The sequence below is a fragment of the Lynx rufus genome, unplaced genomic scaffold, assembly GCF_022079265.1.
Source record: "Lynx rufus isolate CCGP_SWC_20201006 ecotype Redwood Valley unplaced genomic scaffold, mLynRuf1.p SCAF_9, whole genome shotgun sequence".
Classification (NCBI taxonomy): Eukaryota; Metazoa; Chordata; class Mammalia; order Carnivora; family Felidae; genus Lynx; species Lynx rufus.
The window spans coordinates 67454924-67471801 of NW_025814897.1; positions in this window are offsets into that span (position 1 = coordinate 67454924).

The following is a 16878-nucleotide window of genomic DNA, read 5'->3' on the forward strand; positions in this document are numbered from 1 at the left end:
CGTGTCATTTTTATTTGCTCAGTATGTTTGTGTATGAAAATTTAGCAGTAAATAAGCTATGCAAATATTTGGAAGAACCTGAACTAGGCTGAAGGTTGTTTACTCAAAACTGCACAAATTTTTTTTAAAAGATTTTATTTTTAAGTAATCTCTCTACCCAACTTGGGGCTCGAACTCACAAGATCAAGAGTCTCATGCTCTACTGACTGAGCCAGCCAGGTGCCCCGAAACTTTTATAATTCTTTATAGATTGTGGAGTTTTTTTTTTTAAGATGCAAGCAAACTAAGGTACTCATATGTATTTGTATTTTCAATAATTCAGTGATTAACAGTTTGAGTAACATTTTTTATGTTGCACTGTATAGTTTGTAGAAAAGCTGTAATTAGTAAGTATTAGGCATTGAGAATGCAGAGATAAACTGTCTTTCCTGCCAAAAGTCTAATGGAGATCAGTTCATTGTCCCTATGGTGTGAAAAGGGGAATGTTTGCACAGGTTGTGGGTGCAGAATGGAGGATGAAGTCAAGACAAGGTTTCCTGAAGGACAGGAGACCTGTGATGATGACTCAAGTGACCAGCCAAGTGAAGTATTGGAGTGTGTTCTAGGCCGTGAGGGGCGCGTGTGCAGCTCCGGGAATTCGAATGTAAGAGAGGCAATGAATTTCTGCCTTTGAAAGGTGAGGAGCCTGAGATTCAAAAGTTCATGCAGCTGGTAAAGGTGAGATTCGAACTAGAATCCAGGTCTTCACTTTCTCCTTTTTCCAATACGTCATATATATAAACAGTGAACTAGCCAATCCCCAAGTGACAAAAATCCATCTAAGTTAAAAAGCATTTCCCAACTGATAACTCGACATCAAGGAGTAACTAAACAAACGTATGTTGGTAGAAAGTCCTTTGGAGAGCAATTTTTGGAGGGATTTAACACAATGCTGTCTCGCTGTTTGAGGTTTTGGCTACAAAGGTGCTTTTTAGTATATGCCCTGATTTGTAATTTTGGAACGCATTCCACCTCAATATGGGTATTTCTTCCAGGTGTGCCCTCAGATTAGGGCAGTGACATGCCCCCCTGACCATGGTGCCCACACCAGAAGCCACTGTGAGGTTTCTTCTGGCAGAACTCCCCTCTGGCCATAATTCGGAGCCTGGAGGTGACTGAAATGACCAAGAAGTGGGGACTGCCCCACTGAGGAAGGGGAAGGTCTTCCTGACAAAGGAAGCCTTTGCTCTGTGGCTGCTGCCTGTTCTGGGGCCTGCATGTCAGGATCAGCCTTCCATTTCTTTCCTTTTTTTTTTTTTTTTTCTTTTTTTCCCCAGGCAAGATTGACAACATTTTATGACTTTCAGATGTACAACATAATGGTCTGGCATTTGTATGTATTGCAAAATAATTACATTAATGTAATCTAGTTAACATCCATCACCACACATAGTGACAAAAATGGAAAACAGGGGGCGCCTGGGTGGCGCAGTCGGTTGAGCGTCCGACTTCAGCCAGGTCACGATCTCGAGGTCCGGGAGTTCGAGCCCCGCGTCGGGCTCTGGGCTGATGGCTCGGAGCCTGGAGCCTGTTTCCGTTGCTGTGTCTCCCTCTCTCTCTGCCCCTCCCCCGTTCATGCTCTGTCTCTCTCTGTCCCAAAAATAAATAAAAAACGTTGAAAAAAAATTTAAAAAAAAAAATGGAAAACAGTATGGAAGTTCCTCAAAAAATGAAAAATGGGAGCGCCTGGGTGGCTCAGTCGGTTGGGTGACCAACTTTGACTCAGGTCATGATCTCGCAGTTCGTGGGTTCGAGCCCCGCATCGGGCTCTGTGCTGAATGCTTGCTCAGAGCCTGGAGCCTGCTTCAGATTCTTTGTCTCCTTCTCTCTCTACCCCTCCCTCACTTGTGCTCTGTCTCACTCTGTCTCTCAAAAATAAATAAATGTAAAAATAATGAAAAAAAAAAAGAAAAATGGAACTACCTTATGATCCAGCAATCCCAGTTCTGTTTATTTATCAGAAGAAAATGGAAACACTAACTTGAAAAGGTATATGCACCCCCATGTTCACTGCAGCATTATTTATACTAGCCAAGATGTAGAAACAGATCATCTAAGTGTCCCTGGATAGATGAATGGATAAAGAAAATGTGAGATATCTTCCATTCCATACACACAATGGAATATTATTTGGCCATAAAAAAGAATGGAATCTTGCCATTGGTGACAACATGGATGGACCTTGAGTGCATTATGCTAAGTGAAATAAGCCAGAGAAAAAAAGATAAATATTGCATGATCTCACCTATCTGTGGAATCTAAAAAATGAAATGAGGTTCATAAATAAAGAGAACAGATTGGTGGTTGCTAGAGGTGAGAGGTTTGTGGGGAATGGGCTAAGGGGGGGTCAAAAGGTACAGACTTGCAGTTATAAATCATGAAATCAAGGGAATGCAATGTACAGCTTGGCAACTATAGTTAATCATACTGTGATGCATATTTAAAAGCTGCTAAGAGGGGCGCCTGGGTGGCGCAGTCGGTTAAGCGTCCGACTTCAGCCAGGTCACGATCTCGCGGTCCGTGAGTTCGAGCCCCGCGTCGGGCTCTGGGCTGATGGCTCAGAGCCTGGAGCCTGTTTCTGATTCTGTGTCTCCCTCTCTCTCTGCCCCTCCCCCGTTCATGCTCTGTCTCTCTCTGTCCCAAAAATAAAATAAACGTTGAAAAAAAAATTAAAAAAAATAAAAATAAAAATAAAAGCTGCTAAGAGTACATCTTTTTTTTTTTTTAAGTAGACACCATGCAGGGCATGGAGCCCAGGGTGGGACTTGAACTCATGACCCTGAGATCAAGACCTGAGCTGAGATCAAGAGTCAGATGCATGGGGCACCTGGGTGCCTCAGTGGTTGAGCATCTGACTTCAGCTCAGGTCATGATCTCGCAGTTCAAGCCCCATATTGAGCTTGCCATTGTCAGCACAGAGCCCGCTTTGGATCCTCTGTCCCCCTCTTTCTGCCCCTCCCCTGCTTGTGCTCTCTCTCAAAGATAAACGTTAAAAAAAGAAAAAACTATTAAAATAAAAAAAAGACGCTTAACGGACTGAGGCACCCAGGCACCCCTAAGAGAGTACATCTTAAAAGTTATAATCACAAGAAAAAAAATGTAACTATGTACAGTGAAACCTATCATTCAACCCTCTGCCCTAGTTCTTGGTGGTCTCTCAAACCTTTATGATTGTCCAAGCAGCCTATTTTATTTTTCATAGCTCCCAGTAGTTGAGGGTATGCCAGGACCTGTCAGTGTCATAAAGGACCTCAGACAATGCCTAGATCCAGGCTGACTGGAAACCAGACCCTCAGGCCCAATAGGTCCCTTTCACAGGAAGACTGAGTTCCTGTTGCTGTGCCCTGTGGGTGGTGGCTATTTAATATATGGGACAGCTGGAGCAAGGCAGAGAGCACAGAGATTGCTTCTACAGGCCTCCGTTCCTTGATTGCAGCTGTGTAGGCCCCAATTAGTGGGCAGGCCGAAGCTCCTCAACAAGCAAATAGGCCTCCTTCCCAGAAAGACTGGGGCTGTATTTCAGTGTGCTCTCTATACAGAGGCCAGAACATCTCTGATGATTACTGTCCCATGGGACCCAGGAATACAAGCCCCCAGGCGCTCAGAGCCAGGTGATCAAGGGGCATCCCCTGGGCTACAGCCACAAAAACTGGGTCATGGCAAAACCAGGGCATCAGCTGCATATAGAAGCTCCTCTCCGGGAGAAACTGGAGCTGAGAAGCACGGCCGAGAGGGGCCTCAAAGATGGCACCCGCCAGGAGGGAGCAGAAAGATGGCGTCCATCGGTTTTTGTCCAGAGAGTATCCCAGCAGGCCCCTGCCCTCGAGTCCAACGCTTTAAAATTAGCAAATGACCTTCTGTCACATAAAGTCTGAGCACTTTTCAAAGGCTGCTTCTGCATCGGGCCAGAAGCCCGTGAGTTACACGGTGAGTAAGTACACGTGTGAGTTCTTTCAGAGCTGTTTCTCAGTTTGCCGCAGCCCCACGGGTCTTTTGGGCTTGGGCCTGCTTGTTTTTCAAAGCTAGCTGTTTTGGGGGCTTGTCTTTCAGGAGCAGGTCTCAAAAGCTGGGGTGACTAATATGGGTACCAACTCCTCAGGGGAGAAGCTCTGGGTTTTGAGTCCCCTCCCAATTGTGGGTTGCTGCTGGGGGTTGGGGGGTTAAGGGTGCAGCGGTAGGGGGCAAGGAAGTGAGGGAGTAAAGGGTTGAGAGGGTGAGGGGTAGGGAGGTGAATGGGTAGGGGGTAAGAGGGTGGGGAGTTGGGTTAATGGTGAGGTTGTTTTTCAGCCTTTCCTACCTGCTTTGTTGTGATTTTTTCCCTCTCATTTGCTGGATGTGAAGGGGTCATTCTGCTAGTTTTGGGGGTTTTTTCAGAGCAAATTTTTCCATGGGTAACTGTAGATTCAGTGCGTCCATGGGAGGAGGTGAGTTCAGGATCCTCCATGTCGCCATCTTGAACACAAACCTCAGCTTCCCTTTCTTAGTGAGGTCAACGTCAGCAGGAGAAGGCAGCAGGAAATAGTTGGTTATGAGCAGAGATACTGGAATCTAGGTGTCCTGGAATCGAATCTTGCTTTGTGATGCTGACAAGCCATGTGACCTTGAGCAAGTTACTTCCCTAGTTAAGCCCCTCTCCTAACTAGGAGCCATTTCTCCTACACTGTAAGTTTTGAGAGACTCGCATGGGTCTGACACAATTAGAGAATGTGATTTACGTTGGCTTTCACGTTAATTCCAAACTAGTCCAAGTATCACAACTATTGGAGCTATTAAACTTTAAAATAAATTTTGCTTAAATTTAGGCAAGAAAACCCACGTTGTTAATCTGACTGAAACTCAATCACTTCCTCTGCTGAAATTACTATTTCATAGCATGAGTTTTCTTAAGCAGGCGACTCTTCCATTATAGTGGAAGACTATACTTAATTCATAGGATTGTTGTGAAGATTATGAAGGCAGGTTCGATGGTGAGCCTGTGATGAACTCCCAGTAAAGTCCTCCTGTGACTGAATCGGCTCTGAATGTTTGGCACTATTGACCAAACTCAGCAATCCTTGTTTAGACTGAGTGGGGACCAGGGCATTACTCTTTCCTTTTAAAAAAACTCTTGCTTCTGCCTAGTTCCTCTGGAGAAAAATATTTTTAATCTCCAGGAAATGTGGCCTTCCTGGAGCTTTCTAAGTATCCCTTGTTTTGATTCTACTAACAAACAATTTCTTCCCTGGGAGATTAAGTAGCCAATAGAATCAAGATAGACCTCTTAAAGGGGCACCTGGGTGGTTCAGTCAGTTGAGCATCCAGCTTCAGCTCAGGTCGTGATCTAGACGAACAGGGTTCGTCTGTTCAAGCCCCACGTTGGGCTCTCTGACATCAGCACAGAGCCCACTTTCGATCCTCTGTCCCCCTCTCTCTTCCCCTGCCCTGCCTGCGCTCTCTCAAAAATAAATAAGCATTAAAATAAAGATAGACCTCGTATCAGCTCCCAAAACCAGAATTTGGAGCATGGGCCAGTACAGTTTTTTCCTAAAGATAGTTCCTGATGCTTTGGTATTTGGGGAGTGTTAGCACTGCATATAATGCTTATCATGTAGCATCAGGAACACAGAAAAGGGTATATGCTACAGGCAAATCAAGTTCATCTAGACCTCAGTGTGCCCACTGATTTGGGAGGCTCAAATCAACAGACTGTAGCCTGTCATCAGGGCCTCACTTGGCATCAGGCCCTGGCTTCTAGCCCGACTCTGACACTCACATTGATGTGACGAAGCACTTTACTTTTCAGCCTCCGTATCCCTATCTATCAAATAAGGTGGTTTGACAGCCTTTCAAGTTAAACATTCCAGGGTCATTACAGAGAATTTTGAACAGACCATCTAGTCTACTTCAACAGCCTGAGTAACCTGAGGTCTTTCCGTTCCAAGCAATTGGAAATCATGTCTGCTATTTCAAGCTTAATTTTTCCACAGATTCAGATAAATGATATGTTTTGCATACAAAATATGTATATTCGCTCTTGATTTTTTTGTTTATTCCGTTTACTAGAGCCAAAATGTTTTTGTAACATTTGTCATTCTGAAAATACTGTGTTTTAAATACCTCAACTTTTTTCTGCATTTTCCTTGACATGTTGATCTATTCTAGATTGCCACTGTTGCAGCACTCCAGGGGCAAATCTGTACTTGGTCATGCGGTCCACAGCTCAGTAGTGAAGAGAACACTTACCTGGTGCAAGACATCGGGGCTAGATTTTGAAGTGTCTTATCCAGAAGTCAGTAAATTAGTGAATTCACCTTCTTGTCCGTTCTGTCCCCTAAATCTCTAATCCAGTCTGTTTGCCGCACGTTTTCCCTGAAACACTAGTCCCAAAAGATACTCCTTAAAAAAGAATTCCATAACCAGATAAGCTAGAAAAACGCTGAATTCTAGAGTCCTTTGCAGGTAAGATGCTTTTGGTGATAAACCACAGAAAATGCTGTTTCAAACTGATTTAAAAATAAAATTATTGGGGCACTTGGGTGGCTCAGTCGGTTAAGTGTCCGACTCTTGATTTTGGCTCAGGTCATTATCTCACGGTTCATGAGATTGAGCCCGGCATCGGGCTCCACACGGACAGCACAGAGCCTGCTTGGGATTCTCTCTCTCCATTCCTCCCCACCCCCCTCAAATAAATAAATAAACTTAAAGAAAAAATAAAGATTATTTTGTCCTGTGCTGGACATCTGGGGTGACGGGGGAGGAAAGGACAGTTCAGTCATTCTGTTTATCATGCATACGCAGAAGAAGGTGTAATATAGTAAGTACGAACATAATTCAATACCTCGGCCCCTACCAGAGACTGCTTGTATACTTGTTCTCAATGGCACCCCTCTCCATTCCCACATATGATTCTCCTCAGTGAAGTATTTAACCCTCTTTTGATGATCCAGGGTCGTAATTCAAACAGTGGTTATTGTTGTGTGCTCCTACAGAAAGTGAGGTATGTCAGGCTCCCCACCTCTGACCTGAACGACCTCAGACTCTTGATTGAAATAATCTATTCCTATGTCCCCACCAGTGAGCGAACTCGAGGACAGGGATTCTGTCCTTTTCATCTATTTGCTAAGAGCCGAGCATAGGACTTGGCAAGACATAGGTACTAATTTATATTTTGTTCTCACAACTGAATCTCTAATCTAAAAATGGATGCCGGCAGAAAGAATCGGACTCGGAGGTCTCTGTAACTCCATTCTTCTCTCCTACAAGAGTTTTAGCAAATTCATTTCGCCGGAGTCGTGTTTACATTTGACCTGTGAGTGGCAAACATTTGGTCAGAGTCCAAGTGCCCCATCACAGACAGACAAGGTGACCACCCGCAAGTGCACTGCCACACTCTCCACGTGGCTGTAAAGGGTTAGGTGGTTGTTTGTTAGAAACCATTCTGATTGCTCAGCAGATTTTGTTCTCATTTTTATAATTGTGAAGGTACTGCATATTGGGCAAACTACTGAAAGATCATTACTCTTGGGCCTGATCCTAATAAACAAACCCGGAAGTTGATCTCTAGACCCAGACGGGCTAGTTCATCTAAGCAGGGTGGAGTGTCTATGATAGCATCTTCTCCCTGAGAGGGATCAATGCCAAATCCTTTGTTCTCTCCTGGACTGTTTTGTTCTTTGGAACAATGCTGCTTTGATTTCTCTTTTGTGAGCTGGTGCTCCAAGTTCCTTAGCCGGGAAAGAAGTGGAGACTTCATTTCCTGCCTCGGCCCGCTGCTGGACTGTCCTGGCCCCAGCTTGTGTGTAGACGCGTTCTTCCGTCTCTCTCCTCCTGCTACTTCCAACTCAAAGTGGCAGCAGAAGCGACGTGAAGGAGCCCTCTTGGGCCAAGGAGGGGTGAGAAGGGAGCATCACCATATTCCTTGACCTATTAAGTGAGGGATGAATGCTGGGGTTTATTTTTTATTATTTTCTTAATGTTTATTTTTGAGAGAGAGAGAGTGAGCACAAGCAAGGGATGAGCAGAGAGAGAGAGCGACAGAGACAGACAGAATCCAAAGCAGGCTCCAGGCTGCAAGCTATAAACACAGAGCTCAACGTGGGGCTCAAACCCATGAGCCATGAGATCATGACCTGAGCCAAAGCTGGACACTTAACTGACTGAGCAACCCAGGCGCCCTTGGTGTTGGTTTAAAGAACGTTCAAACCTTGCTTCAGCACCTGCAGCTGTCTTATCAACCCACCCTGAACACTCTGGCCTCAGAATCATACACCTCCTTCCTGTCCATGGTTCACAGAAATCACAGAACTCAGGTTTCCACCCCTCTGATCCTCCAAGAAGACTCAGGGACTCTTCCTGCTGGAATCTCACACTGCAAACAGTTGGCTTCGTCAGAAACCTCTATTCAAGGCAGATTCAAGGCTCTCAGTTGTCATATGAGATGGCATTGACTCCCAGTGACATTTGTGCTGTGGCCACTGGCCCCTATGCCCTATCACGAGGATGGCAAGTGCTTTACAGTTATTTGGCCCAAGGGAACAGGGTCCGAGAATGGGGAGAGGCTTTGGCCCCTTTGAAAAGAGCTGGGACTCCACCCATAGAAAAAGTTGGAAAATTGGAAAATCAGTTGTTTGGATCGTAAGAAGACCTGGGGGCACAGACTTGCTTCTCCATGCAGTAGAAGCTGAGTCCCACTCCTGGAGACGTAGTATAATCCTTGGTGGTCAGCAGGGGAGCCTGTATTATGTTGTGCATCAGGGTTGTCAAACTTTAATGGGCTCAGAAATCACCTAAAGATTCTGATCCAGTAGGTCCGGAGTGAGTCCAAATATTTTACAATTCTAACAAACTCCCAGATGATACGAATCCAAAGACTACAATTTGAGTAGTGAGGTTGTACCTCATGACAAGTGTACCCCTGGGGCACCTGGGTGGCTCAGTCTGTTAAGCATTTGACTCTTGATTTTGGCTCAGGTCATGCTCTCTCAGTTCATGAGATCAAGCCCCATGTTGGGCTCTATGCTGACAATACAGGGCCTGCTTGGTATTCTCTCTCTCCCCTCTCTCTCTGCTCCTCCCCTGCTCTCTGTCTCTCTCTCTCTCTCTCTCAAATAAATAAACATTTAAGAAAAAACAAACTGGGAACTGTGGGAACACCCACAGTTTTTTTTCATTGGGGCTAGAAGGGGCTTGGTGTGGAGAGACAAGGAAGGGGGAGGAAAGGGTCAGAGAAGGCTTAGGCAAACAGGAGAAGATATGAAACCGTTATTTCGAAGAGCAGGAAAGTGGGCATACCTGAGAGGCAGTAAAGTCAGATGGTGTAAACTTCAAAGGGTCTGAGTCCTTGGAAGAAAAGAGGACAGAAGTGGTTCGAAAGTGCTGATGGGAAGTAAGGTGGTCAGGGGCCCATCCAAGGCCACTGGCACGAGAGGAAAGAGAGCAGGGGAAGTCACGGGCTCAGGAAACAGCCAGATTTCCTTCAGAGAAAGAAGATGACCGTAATGTTCAGAGCAAGATTGCATATATGGGGACATTTGCTGGTGACAGACTGGGGGACCTAGGGGACATGAAGAAAGGGTTTGAGAGAGCAGGGGTGGGGAATTGGGACAGAGTAGCATATATACAGAAAAATTCGGGGTGAGGGTCTAGGGTGGAGGACCAGGGGCCCTCGGGCTTCTGGTGGGGTGGGGAGGGAGTGAGGCATGATGGGAAAAAAGGTGCTTAGAGTGGGGGTACAGTCTCCTACGACTCCAGTAACGCAGGGGTCCCTATTGAGGGAGGGGGCGGAGGGGAGGGCAGGGGCATAAGAACTACAGAACGGTGTCACTCCTGGCCCCGAAGGCTGGGTACCTCTTCCCCAGGGCCTGTTGTGTTGTGGCACTGGAGTAGGGAGGGATGTGGTTGTGACCTTGTCTTTCCGTGGCACGTTGTTACTGACGTGGGTTTTGTTAAAGCAGTGTGGTTAGGCAGTGCGGCATCCACATTGCTCTGGTGACAGGACTCCCTGCTCAGCATTTCCAAAGATAAAACAGTAATTGTGTTTTGCGTCCCATGTACCATATATGCCCAAATGTAAGGTGGCCTTGAATTACAGTGTGATCCTTTTCCCGCGGTAAAGCGTCTTTCGCTGCTCAAAAGGTGCTTGATTTAACTGAAGTTTATAGACTTTGGGATGCAGGCGAAATAGTTCAATGTCTATTAATCACAGGTATTAATTAATTTACAAACATACACTTAAAACCACATATAAAACAAAACATTGGTTAAGAACTAGTGTTTTTCTCCACATTTCATAAAATAATTTTACTCAAATTCATCATAAAATCTTTGACCAGGGCCTTGGTCTCCAGCCACGTTCCAAACTATGTGGCTTTTGAGAGGAGGTATCCTTCCCTCCCCGGGCATTGTTTGTGATCCAGGCCTGACAGTCTGTGTATGTTTGGCTGGAGACGCATTCTGAGCTACATGTGCTCATTCACATCACAGTAAGACTTTGGGCCTTTGCTTTTGTATAGTAAGTGCATCTTGTGCACCTCCATGGAGCATACTGATTTTTAAGTTGATCCTTAAAATGCTTATTTGTAATTTTTGCTAACTCTTTAGATTGTGTGATTACATCCCCAGGAATAACGATTAAATCTGTGTTAAATTTCTCTGTGCTTTTTTGGTCTGTTTTGGTCTTTTACACCGAGCCTGTCGGGGGGAGATCTCCATACACATTGAAAACTAGCATTGATTGGGCCCTTTCAGGTTCATGATGATGGGGTTTTGGAGTGGTGGTGGGGGTTCAGAGCCAACAGCCAAGAAAGAATTCTAGAAACGTCTTTGGTGCAAAAAAGTGTGATTTTATTAAAGCATCAGGACTGGACCCGCTGCCCTGGGGTTGTGAAGAGTGACTGCTTATATACTGTGGAGTTGGGGGAGGTAAAGTCAAGAAGAAGTTTTTTGTTTTTTAATGTTTATTCATCTTTGAGAGACAGAGACAGAGCGTGAGCAGGGGAGGAGTGGAGAGAGAGAGGGAGACATAGAATTCAAAGCAGGCTCCAGGTTCTGAGCTGTCAGCACAGAGCCTGATGCGGGGCTCAAACTCACAAACCGTGAGATCATGAAGTCAGATGCTTAACTGACTCAGCCACCCAGGCGCCTCTCAGGAGGAAGTTTCTTAAAGGAATTGCCATATGCTAAAGAGGACTTACGAATTACTGGAGGCCTAGCTGTTGTCAAACTAAGTTTGTTTTTCCCTCTAGCAAAGCAGTATCATTAAGATAGTAGGGAGTTGCTGGAGATTAGGCTATTGATAAGATCGCCCTTTTCTTGTAATATTACTAAAGATATTTGTAAACCGATGGAGACTCTATCACTTTAACCTTTTGTTTTCTGTCCTTTGTTCTTGGGCAGCCAAGGGTGCCTGAGGAATACCACACTGATCCCACCCAGCCGGAGGGGGTGGGAAGGTGGGGCGGGGGGTTGTGCTAGCTTACGCTTGGCCCTCAGCTTGCCTTATGGTCCCTCATGAGTGTGTCATCCCCAAATAATACATCCTTGTGCACAAAAAGTAATTGAGAGGGTCTCCTGTCACTTGAAACAAACTGTTAATGCTAAAATGTTGGGCCATTTGGGGATGGAAAACTGCAGGTATCTATGGTGTGGGTTGCCATATTTTAGTTTCCCCACCTTTGGAAACCAGCTCCAATGTTGACTGTGTCTAACGGAAAACATATAAGCTTTAGAGTTATTCATACTGTAAATCCTAGTTCTTCCAACAACAAACTATGTGATTTTGGACAGTGGCTTCATTTGAATGGTGGCTTCATGTCCCTCAGCCCTGATTTCCTATGGGTTCAATTGGGATAACAATGTCTGCACCCCAGTACTGTTCTGAGATTCCAATGCAATAATGTATGCCATGGGCCAGGCACATAGTTGGGGCTCCCAGAAGCCAGCCTTTTTCTTACTGATTTCTAAGAGCTTTTTGTGGCTTTTTTTTTTTAAGTTTATTTATTTATTTAGAGAGAGACAGAGACAGCATGAGTGGGGGAGGGGGAGGGAGAGAGGGAGAATCCCAAGCAGGTTCCATACTGTCAGCACGGGGCCCAACGTGGGGCTCCAACTCACGAAACCATGAGATCATGACCTGAGCTGAACGTTTGACCAACTGAGCCACCCAGGTGCCCCTGTGGCCAACTCTTAATTGTAAATATGGCAAATATTTTTCTTAGTTTGTCCTTTGTTTATTTTGAGCCAAACACGTTAATAGACAAATCCATCAATATGTTCCTTTGTGGTTTCTGGATCTTGTTTGTTTGTTTCCACGCAGAGGTGGGTTTTCTGTGAAGTTGAAGAAGCTTATGCTTCAGGGTCCCCCACCTCCTTGGGCCCTGTACCTAATTTTGTATTTGTAATTTTGTATTATTTTTCCTAAAATGGCTCCTCAAATGATTTCATCTTCGGGCCTCACCAAATCTGGGGCTGTCACCAATGATATGCTCTGAAAAGTCACCTTGCCCCAAATTATGAAACTCTTTAATAGGATTAATTTTATATCTTTTCACTTATTTTTATTTTCTAAGTTTTTAGCGCTAATGGGGATTACTAGTGTGGTAATTTTTTTCAGAGTTGATTTTTCTCAGAACAAAATAGAGCTCTACCATCCATTCATTCATTCATCCAGGCTCTTCCCTCACCTTCTGCACCCAGCTGGGCAGTGAGGTGGGTTCTGGGGAGGGGACAGGCAGGGGTGGCCTGGAAGGCTTCGTCATGGTGGCAATGGGGATGCTAGTAGAGCAGGGGCAGGTGTGCTAGTTTCCGTTTCCTAGGGCTGAAATTGAGTGCCTCAGAACAACAGAAATGGACTCTCTCTAGTCCTGGATGCTGGAAGTCTGAAATTGAGACATTGGCAGGACACCTGAAGGCCGTAGGGAAGCATGTGGTCCATGCTGTTCTCTCAGCCTCTGGTGTTGCTGGCAATCCTCGGCATCCCTTGGCTTGTAGAAACCTCACTCCAGTCTCCACCTCTCTCATCATATGGTGTTCTCCCTGTGTGTGATTGTGTGTCTCTTTTTTCTCATACGGACACCATCCATATTGGATGAGGACCCATCCTTACGACCTCATCTTGATTACGTCTGCAAAGAGACAATTTCCAAATAAGGTTACAGTCACAGGTCCCTGGAGTTAGGACTTCCACATATCTTTTGGGTGAGACACAACTCAATTCATAACAGGGGGATGTGGAGGCTGATTGTTCCTCACCTCGGTCCTTTGGCCGGACCTTGAGAGGCACCTGCACCATCAGGTGCTCACCCAGCTCTGACTGCACCCTCCCAGGAAGGAGGAGCTCACTGCCCCTGGGTGAGTCTCTTTCTTTCCTTTCCTTCTGTTCCCCCAACAGGTCTAGCAGAGATGAGTTGTGGCTCCTGAAATGCAGGACAGGGTTTGAATGATGACCCCATGACAACGTTGTGTCCTAGTACATCAAAAACGCACACAAAAGGTGCCCATGACTTCTTGTTGAATAAATGAAAGACCCTGGGCAAGGTGCCAGTTTCCTTATCAATAAGATAAAGATAATAAAGTACTGGTCTCCAAGAGGTTGGGAAGATTAAATGGGATGATTAATGTGCCTAATCCAACCCCACATGTACGAAATGCTCAAGCAATGTTAGCTAGAATAAGCACGCTAATATGCCATAGCAAAGGGTGGATAATATTAATGAATAATTAATATTATTAATAAATAATAATAGTAATCCTCCAAAGGCAGTCTGTTCCACTTAGAACAAAAGCCACAGTCCTCATGATGTCCTGCTCTTTCACATGCCCCCTTGCCGCTCTCCAGCCGCAGGACCCTGCTCTCTGCTCAGCCACACTGGCTCCCTCATTGTTCCTCAGACGCCCCATGTGTGTTCCCATCTCAAGGCCTTTGGCTGTGCTTCCCCTGTGCCTGGAAAGTTCTTCCTCCAGACATTTGCATCATTCACTCCCTCACTTTATTTAGATCTTTGCTCCAGGGCCCCTTCCTCACAAAGCAATCCCTGAACGCCCTATTTCAGCTAGCATCTGCATCACTCCCTGCTCTTCTGTTTTATTTTGCTATGTATAGCACTTTCCATCAGACACCAGCCACTTGTTTCTTCTCTCTCTCCTGTCAGCCAGAATGTGCGCTCCAAAAGAAGCCTTTGCCTCATTCACTGTTTCATCCCTAGCACTGGAACAGGGCCCAGCATGTAGCTGGTACTCAGTAAGTATTTCTAAGATGAAGGGACTTGTAGAGCAATCCCCACACCTGTCAAACACTGTTTCTCATTACCTGTCTATCCTGCTCCTTGCAATGACCCTAGGAAGTGGCCAAACCAAGGATTATTTCCATAGATAAGGATGGGGCGCCTGGGTGGCTCAAGTTGGTTAAGCATCTGACTTCGGCTCAGGTCATGATCCATTGATAAGGCATATGAAGCCCAGAGAGGTGAAGCAATTCGCCTAAGCTCTTGGAACTAATTACTTGGGAATTAGTAATTACTGGGATTCAGGCTCTTAGAACTAATTCCTTGGGAAGCTGGGATTCAGGCTCCAGTCTGTGACGCTGTGGGTCTCACGCAGACCTGAGTGGCCCTCAGGATTCACTGATAATCAGTCACACTGTTGACATCCACGGTTGACAGGGGGACCAGACCAAACCAAAGTAAATTCTCCCTCTCCCCTCCCCCCTTGATGAGCATGCCCAATAGGTTTGGTCCTCTTTCCCTTGGGCTGTACCAGACGAGTTCCCTGGTGTCCTCCTCCCGAGAGAGGTGGGTGTCTTCTCCTCGGAGCCCAGCAGAGGGCGCGGTGGAGACAGTAAGCCTGACCTTGGCTCTATCCCATCCTTAGGGACTGACTCCAGGTGAGGTGGGCTGACAGGACAGTCTGTGGGTCTGGGTGGCATGTGGCTCCAGGGTCCTGTGTATGCTCCGCTCTGCTGTGTGCTCAGGCGTCTTCTTGACCAGAGCCCGGGGTTTCCTTGGAGGACCCCCATTGGAAGGCTGACTCTAAATCTAGTGAGGTACGAGGAAGGAGCTTTGTAAGTCCCTGTCCTCCTGGCCCCGCTGAGGAGCTGGTCCCTGAAGCTGCCCTGCACTGCCACCTCCGGCTGATGAAAGATGTCCCCTCAATCAGAAGTGTTGGTGGAGCGCCTCTGGGGTGGAGGGGGTGGGCGGGTAGATGGGGGCTCTGCGGAGCCAGGAGAAAGGTGAAGCCGGCTTCCCTACCACTGCCTAGAGAGCCCCCCCCCCCCCCCCCCGCATCAAACGCTTGTCAGGAGAGTGATTCTTCCTTGAAGTCACAGCTTCTCCAGGGTGTTTCCTCCTCTTGGCTCGGGTGGCCTATCACCGGCCGTGGTTGCACCGTCAGCTCCCATCTACCTCCCCCGCTGTAGAGGAGGGGGCTCTTGCCTGGGAAGACATGGTGTCTCACTGCTGCCGTGTCACAGCCCTAGCACAAGGCTGGCAGTGAGTGATGAGGCGCTCACCTTTGAATGTACGAATGAATAAATTAACGTGGGGAGCTGAGCGTTTTGTAATTGGATTCAAAGCAGATCTGGTACAGATCAGGACAAGAATGATCATGCCGTTGGGTATCAAGTGTAGTCACTCGCTCGGATTGCCAGGAAGTCAATGAGCTTGTTTCAAGGCCAGACTCTTACACAGGACTCTATCTGGACCCTGACCCCAAGTTTGTGTTCTTGAAGAGACACACCTTTTCCCTCATGCCCCAGTTATATAAAATTCGTGTTCCACAAAACCTCGATTCATTGTTGCATTCCATAGAATGCATTCCATTATTGGTCCTTAATATGTGTCTAGCCCTGTGCCAAGCCCTGGGAATAGAGCAATGCACGCAACACTCCCCGCCATCTGGGAGCTCTCAGCACAGTGGAAAGCCCGGCAGCAAGCAGGTGGTCAGAGCGCAGTGTGGTGAGTGCTAGAAGGGGAGTTGGAGTACAGAGAGGCCACCTAGCAGACAATTATGTTTTGGCTGTCTACCCAAGTTCCCTTCCAAAGTTCTTCTTTCCCTTCGCACTGTAAGTCTTTGCAGGCACCAGGGCCTGCTTGACACAGCAGGGGCCCTGAAGATCCAGGCTCCGCAAGGGGAGAACATGTGATCCAAGCCTAGTCAGTTGTGGGCTTCTGCCTGGGGCTCTGAACCTGGACCTGATGTCACTGGGGGATTCAGATACCGGCACAGGAGGCTCTGGGGTGTGATGGGGGTGCTGGCAACATTGGTCAGGCGGTTTCTGTGGTTCAGGCTACCCAGCTTCCCTTAGTCCCTCTTCATTTCTAAGTCTGGTCTCAGGGCTCCCTTGAAGGGAGTTCTGATAAAGTTCCTTTCTACTCAGTTTGTCCAGCGTAAGTTTCTCTTCTTTGCATCCAAGAGCTCTTGATTGGTACAAACTCCTCACCTAGTCTTGGCAGAGGAAGGCAAGCCTTCCAAATGTGGAACGTTTATGCTCATGTCTGAAGGATGAGTGAGAATAAGCTAGATGAAGGGAGATGAAAAAGTAGGAATAGTAAGGAGAACAATGGTCCAGGCACAGGGAGCAGCCTGTGAGAGACCCAGAGATAGATGAAACAAAACAAAACAAAACCCCAAAACACTTAAAGGGGCAATCAGCAGGTAACTCCATTGCTCCATTGTTAAAAGAATTTGGATTTTCTTCTGAAGAAAACTTGGAGCCACTAAAGGGCAGAGTTTTAACACTCTGTGATGCAGAGAATGGACTGGAAGAAGAGCAAGATGAACAGGAAGGGCGACTGTTCGGAAGTCAATTGCAGTGATTCAGGCGTGAGACAGTGGAGCCTGGTGCGGGGCAGTGCAGTGGAGATGGGA